The 23,178-nt window shown below is 37.0% G+C and overlaps 1 long non-coding RNA gene across 1 annotated transcript in view; it reads right to left on the reverse strand.

Moving 5' to 3' along the window:
• Positions 1–12: 12 nt before the first annotated feature.
• LOC309504939 overlaps positions 13–23,178 on the reverse strand; it is an 84,501-nt gene continuing 61,335 nt past the window's right edge. The window contains exons 4-9 of the long non-coding RNA XR_014208231.1: positions 11,193–11,297; positions 10,947–11,007; positions 10,353–10,416; positions 1,840–2,105; positions 662–712; positions 13–348 (exon numbers count right to left, since the gene is read on the reverse strand). This is a non-coding gene — a long non-coding RNA (uncharacterized lncRNA). The remainder of the gene's footprint in view (positions 349–661; positions 713–1,839; positions 2,106–10,352; positions 10,417–10,946; positions 11,008–11,192; positions 11,298–23,178) is intronic.

A 23,178-nucleotide genomic window follows, 5' to 3' on the forward strand; every position in this document is an offset into this window, starting at 1 on the left:
TATCTATCTATCTATCTATCTATCTATCTATCTATCTATCTATCTATCTATCTATCTATCTATCTATCTATCTATCTATCTAGTTAGAATGGATATATCATGCTAAGGCTCAGTGGCTTTTCTCAACCTCTGTAATCAGAGTGGACAAGAACAGAGAAAAAAATTGACTGTACTCATCTATTAGGATGCCCCTGATAGAATCCATTCTGAGAATCAATGAATGAAGTAAAGTTGATGAGCTGTTAGATATCCGGTCGTGACGAAACCTTCGTAAATTCAGTCTTCAGCTTTAGGGCAGGTGTTTGCAACAGTCCTACAATAGTCCTTCTTTGGGTTCAATCTGTCGGGCTAAAAGTACATATCATTACACAAGATAAAAGCAAAGCAAATGCCAGAGCTTTCAACCAGTCTTTAACCATGTGAACAATATGGTACGTTTAAATTGACCCATGAGCAGTTAGGCAACCACAGACGGCTCCCATTTCTCTACAGATGTTGTGCGTGAAGGGAGACCACCGATAAACAAATAGACAGAAGCTTTGTAAGCCTACAGATTCAAAATAGCACTCTTGATGGGATGGCAGAAGTGGTGCAGATAAACTGAACCCTTTTGTTATAATTTCCCCAGCATACAGACTATTGATGATATTAATTTACACACAATTCCCAGGACCTTTTTTGTTTTTTTTGCCCCAGTAGTACTGATTTTCCCCTATAGAACAAAAAGAACAAAACATGACAACCGCGCAACATCATCCATCAAACAATGGGAAGACAAAAATGGAAATTGAAAGGGCCTGCAGGGTGAAGGTAAAAATATATCTAAAAAGTGAGCAGCCTGAAGCTATTGAAATTTGTTATGGACAATTACCTGCATGTCTGCACATTTCAGACAGTTATCAACACTTATTCAATAGCTTGTATCACGGTACACATTGCATGCAAATATGTATTATTAAGAACTAAGTGTATTTTGCTAATCAAATAGTTGTCATATCTTGTCATATTTTGTATGTACTTAAAGTATGTATATAAATATATTCTTAAAATATGCATCCTAAAATATATTTAGTATAAACTGCTGTAAAAAAAGGTATTTTAAACCAGTCTGGCAGTTTTCTGGTCTTAGGAGGTTGTTTAAGCTGGTCTCCCAGTCAAGCAGGTTTTTACCTGGTTTAGCCAGTCAGGAATCTGGTTTCCCATCCTGACCAGCTGATAAGTGCCCAAAACTCCCTTAAAACCAGCAAACTATACCACCTTATCAGCTTAACCTGGTTACCGTACATTTTTCACAGTTGTTTTATTAACAATTACCCTTGCACACCTGCAGGTAATAGATATATGCATAGGATAAAAAAAGTAAAAATGTAAAAAATCAAGAACAAAAAGACAAAAGAACAAAAAGACAAAAGAAAGTATTGCACATGTCCTGTATATTGTATGTTTGATGAAGGTCATACGACCAAACATTGCAGCGAATAAAGCTATTTTGATACTTTTGCAAGTACCGATAGTGTGCGAGACTTTCTTTTGTTCCTGATTTTTTTTTTTATAACAATATCTGTTCATCTCCACTGCTCTGCTACTTTTTGTCTTTTCATGACTTTCACAGATTGTCTTTCCTCGTCACTATTTAAACAAAACAATCCTATGTTCATTCCCCAAACTACAGAAATTTCACATAGGAAATGCTGGCACGTGTGAATGTAAAACTCTCTAATCACGATGAGCTCAGGGAATTATGGGATTGCAGATGCATGTTGAATTAATCCTTAGAGCTGCTGGTAAATGTCCAAATGAATGTCTGTCCCCTCCTCACCTTTCCTGTCCCTTCCTCACCTCTCAAGGGCGAAGCTTTATCAGTGGCAGCCAGTTCTCCTGCTCCGTCCGCTTATGCCCCAATCTGCTGCTGAGTTATAGGGCACATCTTTCTGGCACCCTTCAAAGGGCAGTGCGACATGGTGTAGAGGCGGGGCCCAAGTCGATAGCTGGAGACACACCCCATCTGTCAATGTCAGACCACAGTCTACTTCTTCATCGCGCCGCTCTCCAGCTAGATGCCGCCTTCATTTACATGCACCTGAGCTGGTCGACACCCCATAATCCTGTCAGGTAAAAAGGTCTCTCCATTTGCAGTGTCCACTCTGTGATCACTATGCAATATAATTGCACAAACAGATACGCTCCCAAGATATTTCCCTGAATATAAAGAGCCGAAAGTCAATTAAAAAGAAAAGGTATGATTCAGACAATCAAGACAATTATTTTTAGAATCTGATTTCGATAACATATTAGACCTGTTCAGGGTTAAAACGCAAGTAAATTATACGTTTTCATCCCATTAGTGGTGGAATAATGATCAGACTCTCTATCTTAGTAATGTATGAATGAAGAGACAGGCTCTGGAGATTATTATCTGTTTCCTAATTGAAATCCCAATTCACTCTGAGGCTTATCTTTTTCTCATCAACGCCATAAGGCATTGGGAGTGTTCAGGATAGCATATGCATTTCCAAAACTGGGTTAAATATCCTAATTAAGAGAGATTTATTCACAGAGACACTCTGTAATGGGTGTTGATTAACTTCTGTGATACACACACACAAAAAAAGAAAGTTGGTTGTGAGATCCTGAATGTCTTCTGTTACCTTGCTGAAGTGGAAAACCAGGTTAAAATAAAATTATTCTTGTTCCGTTGAAGTCAGTGTGCGAATAATGGGGGTGTCTGTATCACTTAATTAAGGCTAGAATTCCTCCAAATAAATGTAAGCAAAAGTTTGGCGAGTCTTAAAGGTTTGTTTTTTTCAATGTTTAAATTTGGGTTTTAAACAGGGCTCTGAACCAGTTCAAGGAATGAAAACAAAAACAGGAAACAAACTAAATTTTAACAGGAAAATAAATTTTTTTAAATCAAGTTTAATTGTTCTGAACAGATACAATTATTTGAAATTACCAGTAACCAGTTAATAACATTATTTTATCACTGTTTAATTTTAATTTTTTAATTTGGCATTCAACCAATCAGGATTTCAAATAGTCAAGTCAAGTCAAGTTTATTTGTATAGCGCTTTTCACAATACAGATTGTATCAAAGCAGCTTCACAGTATTAAATTAAAATAATACAACAAAGTTTGTTTCAAGAGGAATTTATTGATTGATAAAATTAAATTAAATATCCCCAAAATATCCCCAACTGAGCAAGCCAAAGGCAACAGTGGCAAGGAACCGAAAAACTCCATCAAGTGACCTAATGGTGTCCTAAAACTCCATCAGGTGACCTAATGGTGTCCTAAAACTCCATCAAGTGACCTAATGGTGTCCTAAAACTCCATCAGGTGACCTAATGGTGTCCTAAAACTCCTTCAAGTGACCTAATGGTGTCCTAAAACTCCATCAAGTGACCTAATGGTGTCCTAAAACTCCATCAGGTGACCTAATGGTGTCCTAAAACTCCATCAAGTGACCTAATGGTGTCCTAAAACTCCATCAGGTGACCTAATGGTGTCCTAAAACTCCATCAAGTGACCTAATGGTGTCCTAAAACTCCATCAGGTGACCTAATGGAGAAAAAAAAACCTTGGGAGAACCCAGGCTCAGTCGGGGGCCAGTTCTCCTCTGGCATTTATGAGCTAGAGGCCGGATTGTAGTTTGAACTGTAGGATTATATGAATGCCTGGCTGAAGAGATGCGACTTTAATCTAGTTTTAAACTGGGAGAGCGAGTCTGAGCAACGAACAGTATCAGGAAGACTATTCCAGAGTTTTGGAGCCAAATGTGAAAATGCTCTCCCTCTAGTAGAATAGTATGCCCTATGCAAATGTGATGTTGACACATCCAAAGTGAGTGAAATGTAAGTAAGTCGCCATGACAATGCGCTGGCATTAGCTTTTGAATCTCAGGAGTTTTTCCAAGGATATGCCACCAACCGTTAAAGCATTCCATTTAAGTGAAAATATGTGGCATGTACCGGTAATATCCAGTGTGGTATGCGTTTTGAAACCAGCAAAACATTTACCGGCTAAAATATTTTTTATCATAATTAAACAAGTTAGTATTGTGGCTTTATATATGGTCTGACACTTGCATGTGTCATTATATTATTAACATTTTACCTAAATCAAGCTCTATGGAGTTACAAGGTTTTTTTTTTACCAGCGAATGTAAGGGATTTGTGTTTTGTGAACTATTAGAACTGCCTCATCTGAAGTTTTGTAACCTCAACCTCAAGTTTATTGTTTTTGGAATGGTAATTGTTAGATTATAACTCTATTTTTCTGTGCCTCATTCTCAATCTCTTTTTTCACTCATGGCATAGGCCTATGGAAGGAGTCATGAACAAGCAGCCAATTTCTGTTCACAAAACTTCTTCAGGTTTACTTTCTGTATGTTAGCTTTTACACATTGTCCAGGGGTGGTGTTGCAACCATCCAATGAGAATATACAGTACATTACATTATATAGAAAGCAAGACAAAAAGAGAAAACAAGTCCATATAAGGAGAAATGTACATACATAAATATATACATGGAGAGTACACTGTAAAAAATTTAACGTAAAATCAACAGTAACTTACTGGCAACAAATATCCAGCAAGCTTCAGTATTTTATTCCACGGTAAAATTACTGTAAATCTGACAACAGTACTTCACAGCATACCGTATAATAACTTACAGCATTTTTATACTGTAAAATTAATTACAGTGCTTGTTTTTGCACTGTATTTTAAAATACTGTAAAGTTACTATGCAGTATAATTGATTATGGTATTTTTACACAACATATAACCAACTACAATCTGTTACACACTTAAAAAAAGAATGAAAGCTAAAGTTGTGTATGCAAAAAATATTTCACACAGTTACATTACTGATTTTTAGATGTTACGTCAAGTTCAAGTTTCACTTTATTTATCCTTAGAAAGGAAATTTAGTGTGCAGCAGGATATCTAAAACAAAAACAGAATAAGAGCACTACCAGATGCCAACAACAATATAAACACAACACAGGACACACATCAACACAACAATAGAGACACTCCTTCCCCAGAATCAATGACAGAAACCAATACAATACACGGTCAGTATAACATAATGAATAATGACAGAAATATAAAAATATACTATAAAAAATTTCATAAGATATTATCTAAATGAATTCAGATGCCTAATAGCCACAGGAATAAAAGAATCCCTGGCACGTCTGGTTCTTAACATGGGTAGCCTAAAACGGCGACCTGAGGGGAGCAAATTAAACTCCCCAAAAAGTGGGTGATCAGAACAATTTAAAATGTGGTTAGCCTTACCCCGGACCCGTTTATCATATATATGTTGCAGCTGTGGTAGCTGTACCCCAACCACCTTAGAGGCAACATTTACCAGCCTAGCTAGCTTATGCTTGTTGATCATTGTAAGGCCACTGTACCACACCACAATACAAAATGTCAGGACTGATTGAATAAAACACTGATAAAACAAAGACATCAGAGTCCTACACACGCTAAATGATTTCATCTTCCTCAAGAAGAAAAGTCTCTGTTGGGCCTTTTTACAAGCAGCAACTGTGTTGCTCTCAAAAGATAGTTTGCTGTCAATGATGGTTCCTAAATATTTATATTCATCAACTGTCTCAACATTCATGTTCTGAATAACAGATTCTGAATCATTGTGCTGTAATCTACGAAAATCAATAATCATGTCCTTTGTCTTGGAAACGTTAATAGACAGATAGAAGTTGTCACACCACGCAATAAAATCATCAACTACAGGGCCATGCCCATCCTCAACATTATTCAAAAGGCTCACTATAACAGTATCATCTGCAAATTTCACACAGTGCCTATTCTCATACTTGCTCCTACAGTCATTCGTATATAGAATAAAAAGCAAAGGTGAAAGAACACAGCCCTGCGGAGAGCCTGTGGAGGTGAGGGCTTTTGAGGATGAAACACCATTTACCCTAACACACTGCGACCTGTTCGACAGAAAATCCAGTATCCAGCCAATTAAATTAGAGTTCAAGTTAAAAAGAGACTGAAGTTTCTCAGCCAGCAAGAAGGGCTGAATAGTATTAAATGCTGAAGAGAAATCAATAAAAAGGAGCCTAGCATGAGTTTTTGAGGATTCCAGATGTTGATAAAGGAAATTTAACAATGTAAGTATTGCATCCTCAACACCTCTACCAGGCCTGTAAGCAAACTGGAGAGGGTCTAACTGCTCCTCTACCTGCTTCAGTAACTCCTGCTTAATCAACTTCTCAAAAGTCTTCATCACCAATGAGGTGAGAGCTACAGGTCGGAAGTCATTTAAGACCTTGGGGTTCTTACACTTAGCTACAGGAATAATTGTGGAATGTTTCCAAATCTTTGGCACTGTTTGCGTCTGAAGTGATTGAGTAAAAATGACTTTAAAAATCTCACTTAACTGACCAGCACAAAACTTAAGGACTCGACCACTGATGTTGTCAGGGCCAGGACTTTTCCTAACATTAGTTTGTTTAAATAATGATTTGACCTTAAATACATCAATATCAAAATCAAGAATACAATCACTAACCAAATTATCACACATGTGACTGATTTTTTCACTAAAATCACTGTTAGAAAATCTCATATAAAAACTATTTAATTCATTTGCAAGCTTCTCATCAGAATCAAATCCATTTAATGACACAGTACTGGTACCTTTGTGTAGACCTGTCATTAGCTTCATTCCATTCCACACAGATCTGAGATCAGACTCACTGAATTTAGACTCAATTTTCCTTTTATACTGGAGTTTAGCCTTTACTATTTCAGCTCGCACAACCTTCCTAATTGCAGCATATGCACTTTTATCACCACTATTAAAAACAGTCCTCTTTTCCCTTAACAGATGTTTCAGTTCTTTAGATATCCAGGGCTTATTATTAGGATAGGAAACAACTGTCTTAGTTGGAATCACACTGTCCACACAGAAAGAGATGTAACTGCATACTGCATCAGTCAGTTCATCAATGTTGTTGGATGAGTCTTGAAAAACAGACCAATCGGTACAGTCAAAACAGCCCTGTAGGGCCAAAGTGCTCTCTTCGTTCCACACCTGTACCACACGTTCCTGCACTTTGTCCCTATGTAGCACAGGTCTGTATGTGGGCAAAAGATGCACCACATTATGGTCCGAAAATCCTAAAGGAGGACCTGCAACAGACTTATAGGCTCCCTTGATAGAGCCATAGCAGAGATCCAATAGTCTGTTCCCCCGAGTGGGACAGGTGACATACTGGGTGAAACTGCTCAGCGACTTTTTACAGTTAACATGATTAAAATCACCAAGAAAGAAGCACGGGGCATCAGGAGAGATAGATTGTAGTTTTTGAGCTACTGAAAAAATGACATCAGAAGCGGATTTTATATCTGCTCTTGGGTGGATATACACTACTGTCAAAAATATTTGGGGAAATTCCCTAGGCAGATAGAATGGTCTAACAGACACCGACAACAGCTCGATGTCCGGTAAACAAATCCGTTCGCGCACAGTGGCGCCGTTGCACCACTTTGGATTTATGTACAGGCAAACACCTCCGCCGTGACGCTTCCCCGTCGTCTCCGGGTCACGGTCCAAACGGATCGGAACCCCATAACCATCGATGTTCATGGTAGAATCCAGGTCAGTGTCAGACAGCCACGTCTCAGTGAAAGCCATCACACAAGCGTCCCTGAACTCGCGCAAAGAGGCCACACACGTTTGCAGTTCATCGGTCTTATTCCTTAAGGACTGGACATTAGCCAGCAGTATCGTTGGTAGGGGAAGACGTTTCTTTACCATTAGTTTTCTTAGTCGTTGCCGCACTCCGCCCCGTTTCCCTCTTTTCCTGATTTGTTTACCAGGTGCCGGACACCTAAAACTTTGTATGGGAGCATTGTCACCGACTAAAAAGTCAAAACAATCAAACTCCCCGCGACTTAATAGCCGAGTTGCATCTAGGTCCACCACATAATTGCTTGATTTAAATCCCAGGAGAAAGTCCCTTGTGTATTGGATCCTGTCGGGCTTCACAAACAAACCCCGAGCGATGTTCAGCACGATTGTCAAAAATAGGAAGAAGAATATCTCCATTGTTGGGCCCGATAAGCACGGCAAAACAACCGTACACAAACTGAAGTAATAATAAATAAATAAAACGTTGTAGTTTAAACATAAAAACGTAAACAAATACGCTACGGACAACAAGCAAACGCAGACACCTGCTACTGAGTCGCCTGCAATTGAGCCGCGCCTCTCCGAGTGGACTGAATTATGACAACACACAGAAGTCAGTTTAAAATTCTTTATTAAAATTTAATTCATTAAACTAGAAACACTTCAGACTTGGCAGGGCCAAGCAAAGAGCAAAACTCATCCTCAGCACGCTGCAATCTCGAACAACTGTACATGCTGAAAGAAATGAAAAACATATTCAACACTGCACAGACGTACACAGAGAGATTACTTTTATGAATTTTAGTGCATTATTCAATAACTGAAAATGACTTACCTCTGTTTTTAATGAAGGAGTAAAACTCATCCTCAGCACACTGCAATCTCGAACAACTGTACATGCTGAAAGAAATGAAAAACATATTCAACACTGCACAGACGTACACAGAGAGATTACTTTTATGAATTTTAGTGCATTATTCAATAACTGAAAATGACTTACCTCTGTTTTTAATGAAGGAGTAAAACTCATCCTCAGCACACTGCAATCTCGAACAACTGTACATGCTGAAAGAAATGAAAAACATATTCAACACTGCATAGACGTACACAGAGAGATTACTTATGAATTTTAGTGCATTATTCAATAACTGAAAATGACTTACCTCTGTTTTTAATGAAGGAGTAAAACTCATCCTCAGCACACTGCAATCTCGAACAACTGTACATGCTGAAAGAAATGAAAAACATATTCAACACTGCATAGACGTACACAGAGAGATTACTTTTATGAATTTTAGTGCCTTATTCAATAACTGAAATGCCGAGACGCGAGAATTCATTGGGCGGGACTTTCTCTGCCTGTGTATTCACTTTAAATGTGCATCGTACTGACGTTATAAAATGTATAATATGACTAATAACACTGTGGTTGTCCATTCAATTAGTGTAGAACATAACTTACCGGTAGGGTTATGTTATAACGTTATAACGTTATATGTTAACATGTTGTATGAGGCCTCGATCGCGACAGGCAACACACACACAGTGTAACGTTAACGTTAAGTTACACACAAGTGTTCAGAAACAAGAACATTTCGATTACTTTGTTCTAAACTTGAAAATAATAACTGACATTAACATCAAACCTTGTGATAACTAGTATTTGGCTAACGTTAACTGGCTAGAATGTTCGCGTTAAAAAGCTAACGTTACCTTAACTTTACCTTTCAAACTCACCACGATTAGGATACTTAACAGTTAATGGTAAAACGAATATCTTCACATTTGTAGTGGTGGAACATTTAGAAATACAAATTTTTAAGATTTTGAATACAATTTTACATCTTACCTGGCTAGTTCTTGCTGGTTCTGCGTGCTCCGTCCTCGAAGTCAGTCAGGATGAAATGGAAAATTCGAGTTTGACGGCTGACGGTTAGATGATTGGTTGCCAGGTGTATCCCGTGAAAATTGACAGCAACTTACTGTAAACTGTTTCTACAGTAAACTTTCACTGAAAATACAGCAATAATACTGTGAAAACAACAGAAATCATTTACAGTGTACATTAAAACAGATGAGTGCTAGAACAAGAACAGCTTCACCCCTCTCCTCATCTTTCCCTTGTAGCCTATTCTAAAGTTAGCAAGTTGATACAGATGGAAGAGAGGGTTCACTCACCATCCTCGCCCAGACCTCCATTTGCAAATACATGGAAGCATATAGCACATAATAAAACACAGTTGTTAACACAGAGAAAGAGAAAAAGAGGGAAAAACGTCAGGATGCGAGCTGTATTGTACAGACGATTCTAGCTCACAGTAATGTTTCAGAATGAACCTATGAACAGAAACATTAAAATACTGATTCTGCTCAGAGCAAACTGATTGATTTTAAGCCCCGGTTAAAAAAATTCAAACACCAGAAGCTGGTAAACAGACACTTGTTAACAGAAATCGTGTTTGCCTTCATGGGGCCAGTTGCAACACAAACAAAAATGTATAAATTAAGAAATGCAAAATCTTATAGTTTGTATGAGTATGATTAATTATGTATTATTATATAGTTAATTTTAGATATAGTTCCTTAATATTATTTACAGATTTAAATATACAAATGATTTAATTTCATGATTACTTATGTATTGTATTTCAATGAAAATCGTATTTATTACCTACCCTGAGGACGTAACCATAGCAACAGCAGAGTGCTACAGTAAGTGCATCACCATCAGATGAAGCGCTGATAAAAAAAACATAAACATTGTCATTATTTATCACTTTATTGATCTACAAATTACAAATATGGCAGAAAAAAAAAATCTTTCAAATAGTTGTAAAATGTGACCCCCCGTGAAAGACATCCACACACTGATTGATGTACACATATGCTTCTCATAAAGAGAATAAGCCAAAAGCTTTTCAATCCACTGATTGGTATGCTATTGCAGGAATGCAGGCTGTCAGGATTGCCGACATGTGAGGACGATTCCCTCATGCAATGTCACAGATTATCCTAAATAAGCCTGTCTAAGCCCATCATACCTGACCAACCCACAAAGCCAATCAGGCAGGTTTTTGCAGCTGGAAAAGTCACCCATTTTGGAAGCACACTTAGTCATCTTCATTTCTTTGAAGTCTGATATTATTCACCTCTCCAGCAAATGCGCGCTTATGAAGATTACAACAAGCATAACTTCATGATATAGTCATCACTGCGTAGATATGTCAATTTGCATGCAGAGAAAATTGCATTAAAGGCTTTTCACGTACACAGAGAGACACCTACACTTGTTCCCAGCCTCAGATCCCCTGAAACCTTCCTGCTAACCTGCTGATTTGGGAAAGAGACACTTAAATTCATTAAATTCTCTAGGAAGTCAATTATGAGTTATGTAATGGAGAGGTCAGGTCTGTGCTGCTGACCAGCCAATTTTAAATTAGATATGGAGAAAAAGAACATGTCAAGGAGAGAAGAACAGTGAGAGGGGGAGAGAGGTGACTGTGGAGGATACGCACCGAGGAAGAAGTGCTGCAGGGACAATGGCGGAAACAGAAATGGAATTGCACCTCTATCAGACCTCGGAGCCCATTCCAGCCCCGTCGCCCGTGTCACTCAGAGCCCTGTCAGAATTTGACACCATTAGCAGTGTAAAAGAGAATGCAGTGCGCGTTTTAAAGACCTCACACAAGCCTATTTTACTGTCTAAAAGTTATAGACATTTTATGTGAAGACGTCCGTGACATACAGTATGTGAGTTGATACATTGCTGATGTTTTTCTCACTGCATATTAACAAAACCAGTGGTATAGGCTCTTTAGGTGAACCTGTAAATTGAGACAGCAAGAACCTAGTGAAAGCTTTACTGTGCGTTCGTGAGATTGTAACAGCTATCCGGCAAATTTAAGATGCGTGAATTGGTTGAGTTAGGCCCGAGGTGACATAGAAAACCACTAAACAAATACGTCCAATCACAAGGTGGAACTTTGAAATTCTACTTTGCATAATGAATATATATCACCCATGCCTGAAATTGAGGTATCTTCCATAAAAATGCAGCTGTCATAGTTTGTGTGCATAAGCATGGTACATCTAAGAGTGCATACATAATGAACCGGTTCCCAACTTCCATTAAATTGTCAAGAACGTTCCTATGCCATTCCTACAACCCACAAATCAGAATTTACTTGAGTTAAGGTTGGTAATGAAAGCTCCATCATAGAGTGATATTGCACAGTATGTCGATAAACGATGAATCACATTAGCTACTTTTTAATTCTGTTACTTAGATCTTATTATGCTAAAGTATACATTTGCACAACCTTAGTTCAATTTATTGTGTTAAAGTAATTTCATTCATGGTATTTAACCAGATTTGCATTCAATCACAAGAAAATGAATGTGCATGCATCATTTAAGATTAATATGCCGTTTGCCCTTATCTCATACATTTATTATAGGCACAGTTCCCCTCATGTGTAAAGGTTTATAGCATGTTTTTATTAAACATCCATCTCAGAGATGGTTCAATCCTGCTTTCTAAAGAGCAGAAGAATGAGCAGCACTGAAATGTGGCTTATGATTGCATCTTTCTCTCAGCTGCTGGCAAGGATTCTCCTGTTCTGAAGAGATTGATAATGGCAGATCTACACTGCTTGCCTATCATCAGCCCTTAATAAATCTAGGGAAAACCTGACAAGTAGATCTCCAATCCACATAAACACGTGTGACATATCTCTCTTTGGTTTTCCCAAAGAGTTCTGTTCTGTTCAAGAGTTGAAGAGATGAAGTTCTGTTCAAAATAGCATTCAGAGTATTCATGTATTCTTCACATGGTTGGCAAAGGTTTGCATTTAAGAACTGTCTAGTTCATGAGCTGGGATTTGAAATGGCCACACATCATGCTGAATTGGAATTTGAATTGGAATGACAGGAAGAAGATTTACTGATGGAATCTTCCATCCTGCTTCATGTTGTATGAGTTTTGAATTTTAAAGAGCATTATGGAAAATTGCTTCCATTATGGTGCAAAAAAACTAATGTATTAAATAAAACATTAAATAAATATTTAAACTAAATTCTTATACTTCAATTAAAATTACAAATTGAATTCAAAAAGCATTCTGAATTCAATTCTGAATGCTATTCATCATTTAAGTAACCAGTTTCCTGCATACTGATATAACGAAAGTTGTGAGATGAAAAGTCAAGAGGGCCTATTTGTTCTGTTCTGTCTGATGAAAGATCATTGCATGTGTCTAAAATGTTTTGACCTTGGTACAATCATGAGCTCAGATGAAAAATAAGAATAAATGTGTATATGTGTGTTTGTGTGCAGCTGTTGACAGCAGCCAGCCTATAAGATCAAACAAGCAGTCAAACTGTCAACTCATTTCCCTTTTTGCCAAATGCGGTACTGTAAGTCAACACTGTGAGACTGCACGTTGTTTGGAGAATGCCTCTCACCTACCCTCATACCACAGATACCCCCATACCGCATCCTCACACTGCACTATAAATAATGATTGGATTCAAACAGAAATAGAATGTAAAAATGTTACAGTAATACATCCGTTTAGTTAATAGATAAGAATATACTTTTTTATAATATATTTATAAAAAATATACATATAATATAAATAGTCAATTTTTTTCGGATGCAAGAGGTATACCATACAGTAAATCTATTATATTTAACCAGTAAAATCATATACTTTTATGGAAAAATCTTGTGAAAAATTTCTGAAGTCACATAACATCAAGAGACAACTAAATAGTACTGGCAAGTATACATGAAAAATCTGGCAGTATTTTTTATTTGTTTAGACTTTTTTTTTTTTTTTGACAGTGTGTAATTTACACTTACCAATACGTAATCTACAGTCTTGGCTGTTAAAGTCTCAGTCTTAAAACTGACAAAAATGTTACACACAAAAAGTAATTTAGTCAAAAATAAATAAAATATTAAAACGTCTGTCACCCTTACTTCACACTTCAGTAAAAGATCAATACAAAAGCAGCAGGCTAATGGAACAATTCTATATGCTATTACCTGTGGGGTCATGTAGAGCTCTATTTTGGGGAACACAGAGTAAGAGTTAACAGCCTCATAAACCATAGAGAGCCCCGCAGTCCTTGGGGTCAGCTTCTCTAGGATCACATCTGGAGCCCACATCCTTCAGTGTCACACATAACTGTAAATCAATCAGTCAGTTACATTCAGCCTCATCTTCTCCACACACGTCCATCACCTCAACAGCCGCACAGCTGTGGGTGATATTCCACTCCTCGCTTTATGAACATCTGAGCGCGCTATGGTTACAGTTGCCATAGTGATACAGAGGGCAGGGAATAGCTAAAACAGTTGCAAAGAAAGAAATTTGAAGCTGTGCCTCAAATTATATACATTGCATGCAGCTCTCAGTAAACACTATGTACTCAGCCATTTAATGTATGAATGTACAAGGTGTAGTATCATTTCTAATGGAATACGTTTTTAGTAACGTTTTTACATTCACTTGAGGGAAATAAGGTTGCTGCTAGCTTTAACAAGTTGGCCACGTATATACATAAAAAGTGCCCCAAAGTGGCTTTTTAAATATTGTACCTATTCACATGGGTGATGATGATAAAGCATTCAACTTACATTTCTAAAGCGCTGTCTTCTCCACGTTTCGGTAGTTGCCACTTTCACCAAATCAAAAATAACTTGCCTTCTGCAACGAAGCAAAAACAATGGACATTAAGTGTATAAAGTGTCCAATACTTGTTTGAGTGGACAAGTATCCTACATAATCTGGGCACTCTTGGTATATTACATATCATTACATTTTAGTATGAACACACTAGTTACACTACTAGTGCTTAAGGACAAAAATATGCTAAATTAATCAGACCTTGAGTTATTTTTGGTGACCATCTACCCACCTGCTCTTTGTCCCTCCCACCTAGACGTGAACAATCATGAGCCAGTGTACGAATAACAAGCTATTTAATCATCTTTAAACTATTTCCGCTCTACTGATGGATCCCTCAGCTGTCATCCTCAGTCTTCCTCTTATTGAAGTGTTTTACCCTAGCCTGGCATGTTCACCCATTAGCCATATTTATTGATGCAATATCTCACTCCGGAGAGCCAAGGAATGATAGTATGGCCCCCAGCTGCTTTGCAATCAGGCCATTAGTCTAAATGTGTTTGTAGAAATGTGTAGAGCTCACACAAAAGTTGTTACCGCCAGCCAACAATTGCTGTATAATTCAGGAACATACACTCTTACAAATGAATGGTTTTGGGAATTTTTGGATTCACAACAATAATCTGATATGTAAATATTCCGATTCATTAGAAAACAGCTGATGACACTGTAATGATTACCGTGATAATGGATTAATTGCTAGGATTAAGACAAATCTTCATATAAATGGGATTTTATCCGTCTTTCCCTGCCTTATAACTTTCTTTTTAAAACACATATACACACAGCTTATCCCAGATCCTACTTAATGAAGTCTACTGCCATTTAGTTATTTCATGCTTGTGTGAAAGAACTATGTGACTTCCATTAAGATATTAAGCAGTACTTTCTCCCTGCTTTGCAAGTCCATTACACATCCATCATTTGCATGTTGTTTAACTGCTACCTGATTGGACGCCGCATCCCACATTCCTTCATCCAGAGCAGGGTGGTACGTGGACACTGTCTAATTAAAAAGTTGAAATCCATCTTCCCAGTCTTGTGGAAAACTTTAATTCTGCTTATTGCACTTCACACCGCTGTTTTCCTGTTTTATTCAAATTTACTCAGCAGTTTATTTATTATTTTAGAGGTTGAGAGGATTAAGTTAACTGATACAAACAAGGAGACACCAGTGTTTTTGTGCATGGATATACAAAATAATTTACGTAATTTTTTTTTTTTAGCCAACAGATATATTAATAAATAAACTGCACCACATGATTTTCTCCGCAGGGAATTAGGTAGCTAGAGTGTTTAATGGCAGCATCAAAAAATTCTCTCTGAGGTGAACATGGTTTGCTCAGGTGAAGTGAGGAACATCTCTCAAGGGGAGTGCTTATGGTGTGTTGAGGGATCTGGCAATGCTGTGACAGCTGTGGGAGTAAAGTGAGTGAACGTGTGAAAGCGAGTCTTCTGAGGTGTTTTCTACCCTTCTAGGATGTCCCAGTGGCTTAACAGTCTGAAAGTGAGATGAAAGTGGAAAGTTTGAAAAGCTTGGACAAGGAGAGAGAAATATTCAAGATTTTTGTGTGGATACTTGGACAACACCTACAAAAATGAAGGAGAGAAAATTCCTGGTTTTGTTTTATGAATATTAATCAGACCTCAGAAAGACAGTTCAGTTGAATTATTAGGACACAATTATGTTAAACAAATCAAATGCACTTTGGCAAGCAGAGTGCTCTCAATGGCTTTTCTACATCAGTTATTTAGTGTACACCACAGGTTCAAACACAGAACTACAGTTCAGTACTGTCTGGTGATATAATTATTAATTGTGTGGTCTAACTTCACACACAACCTGATCTCATTTGAGTATTGGTAGATATTCTCAAGTAATATTTACACATCCATTTTTGTACGTTTAAATATAAAATGTATGGAAGTATTGACAGCATCTAACACATAAAACGTAAGCTGTGCATGCATACACACAAAGTATGAATGCACAGCTTTAGAAAGTTATATAGAAAGGTATAGGTGTATAGAAATTATTTGGCTGGATGGATGGATAGCGGATGCCACTTGGTTTGATATTTTGTTATTTAAAGCAGAGATGTTCAGACATTTGAAGTGCGGCTTAAGTGTCCAAATGCTTTTTGCAATCACTCTGTATATTCTTTCTATGTACATGTGACAACTATCAAAGCCAACTTCAAGGTAAATCAGGTTTACATTATTTTCATTCCATCTCTCCTCCCTTATGAATCTGCAGAAAAAAACATGGCACAGTCGACCTGGCGCGAAACCCGAATCAGCATAACGTTCAGCTCTGCATATAATTCCTCCTCACACATCCCTCCCCTCACACTCCTCCCCTTCTGTCTTCTCTTCTTCCTCCTCCGGGGTGTCAGGGGATCTTTTAGCAAAACAAATCCGAATGCAACGTTGAATTATTTCCACTTGACTCAATGATGTATGAAGGGAGCACTGCAATTAGCAGCACTCTTTGATACTTCTCTCTCAAGTGATCTAGCAGACAAATGTATTAGTATCCTTGCACTCCCTTTCAGCACTGCGGTCCACACATTTGGAGGTGGGTGGGAGTGAAATCTCAGCTAAACCCAAAACTCCTCAATGCCAAGAGTTGTGCACACCTGGGAGCACCGGGCGTCTTATGTTGGAGGCGAACGGAAAAGGGCTTAATGAATTATCCAGCTAAGGTGGGAAGCAATTAACCTACATTAGTTTGTGATGTGTGCCTAGCTGTCAAAGAGTACGCAAGACTGTTGCTTCTGCAGTGAACTTCTGAACAGCAAACTGTTTGAAAAATTCAGCTCTATACTCTGACTGGTGAAAGGAAGAGTGTTAACTACCATTTTTGGCATCTTTATCCAATCAATAATATTAATAATAATAATTTGTTACATTTATATATATATATATATAAACAATTTTCTCTGCACTCAAACTGCTTTAGATAGAACGGGGAATCTCCTTAACCACCACCAATGTGCAGCATCCACCTGGATGATGCGAAGGCAGCCATATTGCGCCAGAACACCCACCACCCACCATGCAGCTTATTAGTGGAGAGGAGACTGTGATGAAGCCAATCAGTATTTAACGGGACAATTTGGAGGCCATGATGGACAGAGGGCAATGGGGAAATTTGGCCCGGATGCCGGGGTTACACCCCTACTCTTTCGAAGGACATCCTGGGATTTTTAATGACCACAGAGAGTCAGGACCTCGGTTTAACGTCTCATCTGATGGACGGTGCTCTTTGACAGTAAAGTGTTCCCATCGGTATACTGGGGCGTTAGGACCCACACGGACCACAGGGTGAGCACCCCCTACTGGCCTCACTAACACTTCTTCCAGCAGCAACCTAGTTTTCCCAGGGGGTCTCCCATCTAGGTACTATCCAGGCTCAACCCTGCTTTGCTTGAGTGAGCAACCAGTCTTGGGCTACAGGGTGATATGGCTGCTGGCTAGGACTGACTGTCTGCCATGTTATTTTGCAATTGATGAAATCAGATATTGAATACCTGCATAGGTCCTGTAGTAGTGAGTCATAGGCATCAGCATGATATAAAGAGAGGTGTTTTCTTCTGAGAGAGCAAACTGATGGTGTGGAATAGCAGACCGAAAACTGGACTTTTTTTTCTGCTCACATTCACCACGGCAATTTTTTGTTGTTGACAAAAGTTAATGCTTTCATTCACACATATTGTGATTTATCCCAGTTAATCCCAGTTATTCATTTAATAAACATCCCAGTTATTCATTTCATGTCTCAGAATGTATATTTCATGTTTGTAATTGATATCACCGAAGTCAGAACCACCGCTGCTCTTCCCTGAACGTGTTTGGAAAAATGTGCTAAGGCGAGTCTGAGGGGATAGAGAAGGTTAGGGGGAGATAAATCCATAGCCAGAGCTATTCTAACTTCTGCTGCAAAAAATTTGCCAATCACCATCGAGTATTTCACTTTCAGCAGTATGTGTTGAGAAAAAAAATATGTTGCACGAAGACGCTATATCAACCAATCATTATAAAGACGTAAATTATAACAGTTTGAACTGCTCCTGCTGATAAATGTACCAGACAGCTTAATTATGGAGAGTAGTAATATTGAATATTTGATCGCCAAAAAATTCACAAAGATAATGTTTGAGCAGCAGCTACAAATTAAAAAATAATCCTAAAGTCCTAGAATCCTAAAGCCCTTTCAGTTTAGTTGGATATAGGCTACAGCAAGCAGCTTCACTAAACCGGACATGTTCTTTTAACATGGACATTAAAAAGGACAGTAGGATAGACTTTTTTCTTCAAGGCTAGGTGAGTAAAATTATATTTATATATTTTTTTGCTGTATGTATCATCTTTTTTCTTTTTTTACATGTTATGTCTAAAAGTGACCAAAAAAGGGTATTTTAAAGCAGTCAATAATAATAAAAAAGAAGATCCCCTCCCCAGACCACTACAGTTAGTGTGCCTCCGCTGCCACTGGTATGCAGTATTTTCCAATGCAACCATTTCTCAGGTGGGAGGAAAAAAATTGCCTTGAACGTATTGGAAACCACCAGCTTGAGGAAAAAGAAATCTGCACGGTGTAATCCGAGTGTGCCCTAAAGAGAGCAAAGATGTACAGATGAAGCCAAACCTTTAGTACATTGACAGATCTGTCGCTCTCAGAAAGGCCTTTGTGAGAACAATGGCTAATGGCATCTGAACCTTAGAAATGGGCATCAGCACTGGAACCATCCCAGCTCATTTAATAATGTGCATTAGAGTCAGAATCAGACTCATTTATATGTATAACATAACAAATATATATAACATTGTCGAAAATCATATCAAAGATTTGTGAGAGGAACAGAATTTCCACAGAAGAAAGATAATCATGTGGGGTTGGAAAGACATGAGAGTGAATAAATGATGACAGAATACTAATAACTTAATGTGATGCAGTTCTGGAAGTTATTTTAATTTGACTTGACAAGGAAAGGTCATTTGAATTCACCAACTAACGAAGGTAAACACTTGACAGCACTAGCAAATATGTCTGGAATAAAGCAGACAGCCTTTTGTCTTCGTATCTGAGAAAACACATTAAATTAGCACTTCATTTAATGCACTAATATTTCAATTAACAGGAATTTGCTATTTAATATTAAAATGTTATTTTTCATACTCCTACATTCATCAACAGCAAACTACTACTACAACAAAAAAGAAAACAAACCTTCAAAACCATGATTGGCAGATTTATAAAGAGAGACTGGTGGACCCAGGTAGTCTAAAACTTGACTGTTAGAGATTCTGGTCATCACTTGGAGGAATGTTCTGTACTCATTCAAATGCAGGACTTGCAATGTATGCAGTCTCAAACCATCTATGATCTGGTTTCCCCCGTGATCGTCCTTCTCAGAATGATACTAAACTATGTGAAAATCATTCATTTGAGAAAAAAAGTCATGACCACATACACCTTTATCGGAAATTCATTATCTGGCTTCATCTCAGTTCTGGCCTTCTCCTTATAACAGATTTATCAGCGAGGGGAAATTATGATTCAAATGAATTTATGAAATCACATATAATTCCCACATGTGCCTATTAAGTTTCTCTCCAGGAGCCCCTCTTCAACTTTCATACACCAGTGTTCTTCCCTCCGTCAATAACAATCAGAGAAAAACAAATGAACTCTAAATCCCTCATTCCTCCTGACCACACAAGAATCCATAAACACAATGTTAACCAGGCCACATTCTGGGTTAATTTCACACTTGATCTGCTTAGTTTGTTTCGTGCATTCCGCTTTATTAAAATGTGCATGTCATTTGTAAGGCATGAGAAACAAAAATTCAAGCGATCAATGTGAAATTATTATGAAGGAGCAGAACAAAGTATGTATCTGAGGATCCATTGGGATTCTGTGCTCCTTGTCAATACAGAATCACAGCAGGACTCCAAGTTCAGCCGCTGCATCACTCACATTGCATTTCATTTGGAGCCACTTACTCTTTCAGTACACTGTGGTAAACCAATTTCACATCCCTTTTTCATATATCAGCCGTTAGGGGACCTTATCTAAAATGCTTTACATGGCAAAAGAACACCATCATTCCTTGACGAACATGACAACATGACAGCTATTTTCCACAACGGGCTCTTACTCATACAAACCTAGATGACGCAGTCGATAAAGAACAACAGCAACATAAACACTGAGGGAAAGTCAACAACTCAGACAAGACAGGATGGCCTTTAATGCCTTTCCCTGTAACCTTGAAAATACTGGTTGTTATATTCAAGTATATGTTCTACCCTGGAGACTTAAAAGGAGTGCTTAAAAATACATATGCTTAATGAAAAATGTATGTTTGTAATGATCGATTTTGTAACATTTCACCAGGTAGCACACATCTGGGACAAAACAAACAGACACAAGCTTAGGAGTGCAGAAAGAAAAAGTATACTGAGGCAATACAGTGGATACTATTTGCCAGAACATACTATTAACCCACACGTAACGGTTGATCCATGACGTCCTCACAGCCAGCAACTAAAGTTCAGTCTAGTAATTACTTAAATACTTTGACACTTTGACAGTGTGGTGCATCCAAGCAAGTCAAAGTGGCTCAAACTATGGAGTATTTTTACAGCAGAGGAAAAAAAGCTTCACAGCGATTTATACTCACATTTATTTAAAAGTGAAAATGCCCATTTTATTATATCCAGAAAACACTGGATAATCATAGTCTTCTTTTCAATATATTAATAATCATAATAATACATTTTATGTTACTCTAATATAATATTCAGATGGGTGTGTATATATATATATATATATATATATATATATATATATATATATATATATACTGTATATATATATATATATATACATATATGTATATATCTATATAAATAGATTAAATAGTACTTATTATATAAATGTCATTATATTGCATGTATAATATTAAATATTATATAAAATATTAGGTATAATATTTAGAATGTTATTCTCACATCATTCTACCGTGTGTAATATTTGTTTACAAATGTAATTCATACATTTTATTTTAGAGCATTGTATCCATAATCAATGTAAATAAAAGACTTAAATAAATGATTGAACAAAACAGACAATTAAATTATCACAATTAGTTTGGCAAGCTGCCAAAGACCAGTGGGGAATATCTACCGGTAAACAAGAACTCTGGGTTATCTTCATACATAAGCCACACAATGATTTATTTAAATATTTTCAAGCAAATTCAAGCAAGAGGAGAATGGGAGAGAATGTAAATGGGGACAAAATAGGGTGAGATCACATAATTGGCATGCTAACTTTCCCTTGTTGTACTGGAAAGGCATTATCATGTGTAGAAACACACAAGTTTCTCAAAATAAGCCACAGAAAGATTGAAAAGAGTCTGTGAGGAAAAAAACATTTTAGTGTCTATAAACTTATCTTCTCAAAAAGTCATTGGCTTTCTGCCACTGTCAAGTGCGGCTCCTGCAAGCAGGAAAATTGTGTCCTTTCATGTAGGAAAAAAGAAAAAACTTCTGAATTAAACATTTTTTTGCTTGTAGATATGAAACAACACTTTTTTTGAGTGTTGGGAATTCTACCTTAACTTTCTATAGGTGGGCAGTCTGTTCTCTAACTGACTTTTGCCACTGAGCAATCCAGAGCAAGTAATTTCATCATTACAATGTGACCTTTGTATGTCAAGTTGAGCTTGTCCAGCTATTAATGTAAATGCAAAGCTTTCAGCATTCATATCCACCACAGCTGCTAGGCTCCATCAGAGCCTGACACGAAGGAAAAAGACAACGAGGTCAGAAGCAGAAAGGTCAACATAAGGGGAAAAAAGAAAAGAGGACAGCAAACTGTGTGACCGTCCATGCCCATATGTAATTCTATTCACCTTATTTTCAACGTAAGAGCGAGCATGGCCATTTTCACCTTGTAAGGCTTCTGGTGTCAACTGCTTTCAACTATAGAAAAATTGTTAGTTATGCTGCTTGATGTTGCAAATTGGTATTTGTTATCATATTATTCTTTTATCGCAAATAGTTTTACCATTTACTGCAATTTGTAATTCTTTCTTTCTTTATTTTTTACAACACTGAGAAAATATATTTAGACCAACTTAAAAAAAAAACTCTAATTTGTTGCAAACAAATGTATTAGTTTTCATTTTTCATTTACACATAATGAAATATAATCAATTATATTTATAGTTTGGTTCAAACCTTACATTTTTATTTAATATTAATAAAATATATATATACATTGTCCTAAAGACAAAAACATTAATACAAAGTAAAAACATTATTTATTATAAAGGTCATATATTTGATTGTTATATTTTCCTTAGGCATATAGCAAAATATTACTGGTAGGTCAATATAATGATTTTTGCAACTTAATTTCACCATAAACAAAATTCAATACGAATTTTCACTTCAGATAAAACTGAAAACATCTTGTTAGTCAAAGTTTCATTTAATCTTAATAAAGAAAAATGTTTATTGTAATGTCATTAAAAATCTGCATTATATTTCGTTATAAAAACATATTTTTTAAAATAAAATCCACAATTATACCTGCAGTCAGTAAAGCTAGCCAGTATTCTGCACATAAATACTGTGGTGTCAAGCTATTTACTATTTAAACAAAATTATCTCTTTTATATTTTTCTATGAGTGTTATTTACTTTTAGAGAAACTGAACAAAACAGGTTTAGAAAAACATGATTTTTCAATATGAAAATCCACTTTAAATAACAGTAGTTTCACTGTGTGT

This window comes from Leuciscus leuciscus, assembly GCF_965113295.1.
Source record: "Leuciscus leuciscus genome assembly, chromosome: 8".
NCBI lineage: Eukaryota > Metazoa > Chordata > Actinopteri > Cypriniformes > Leuciscidae > Leuciscus > Leuciscus leuciscus.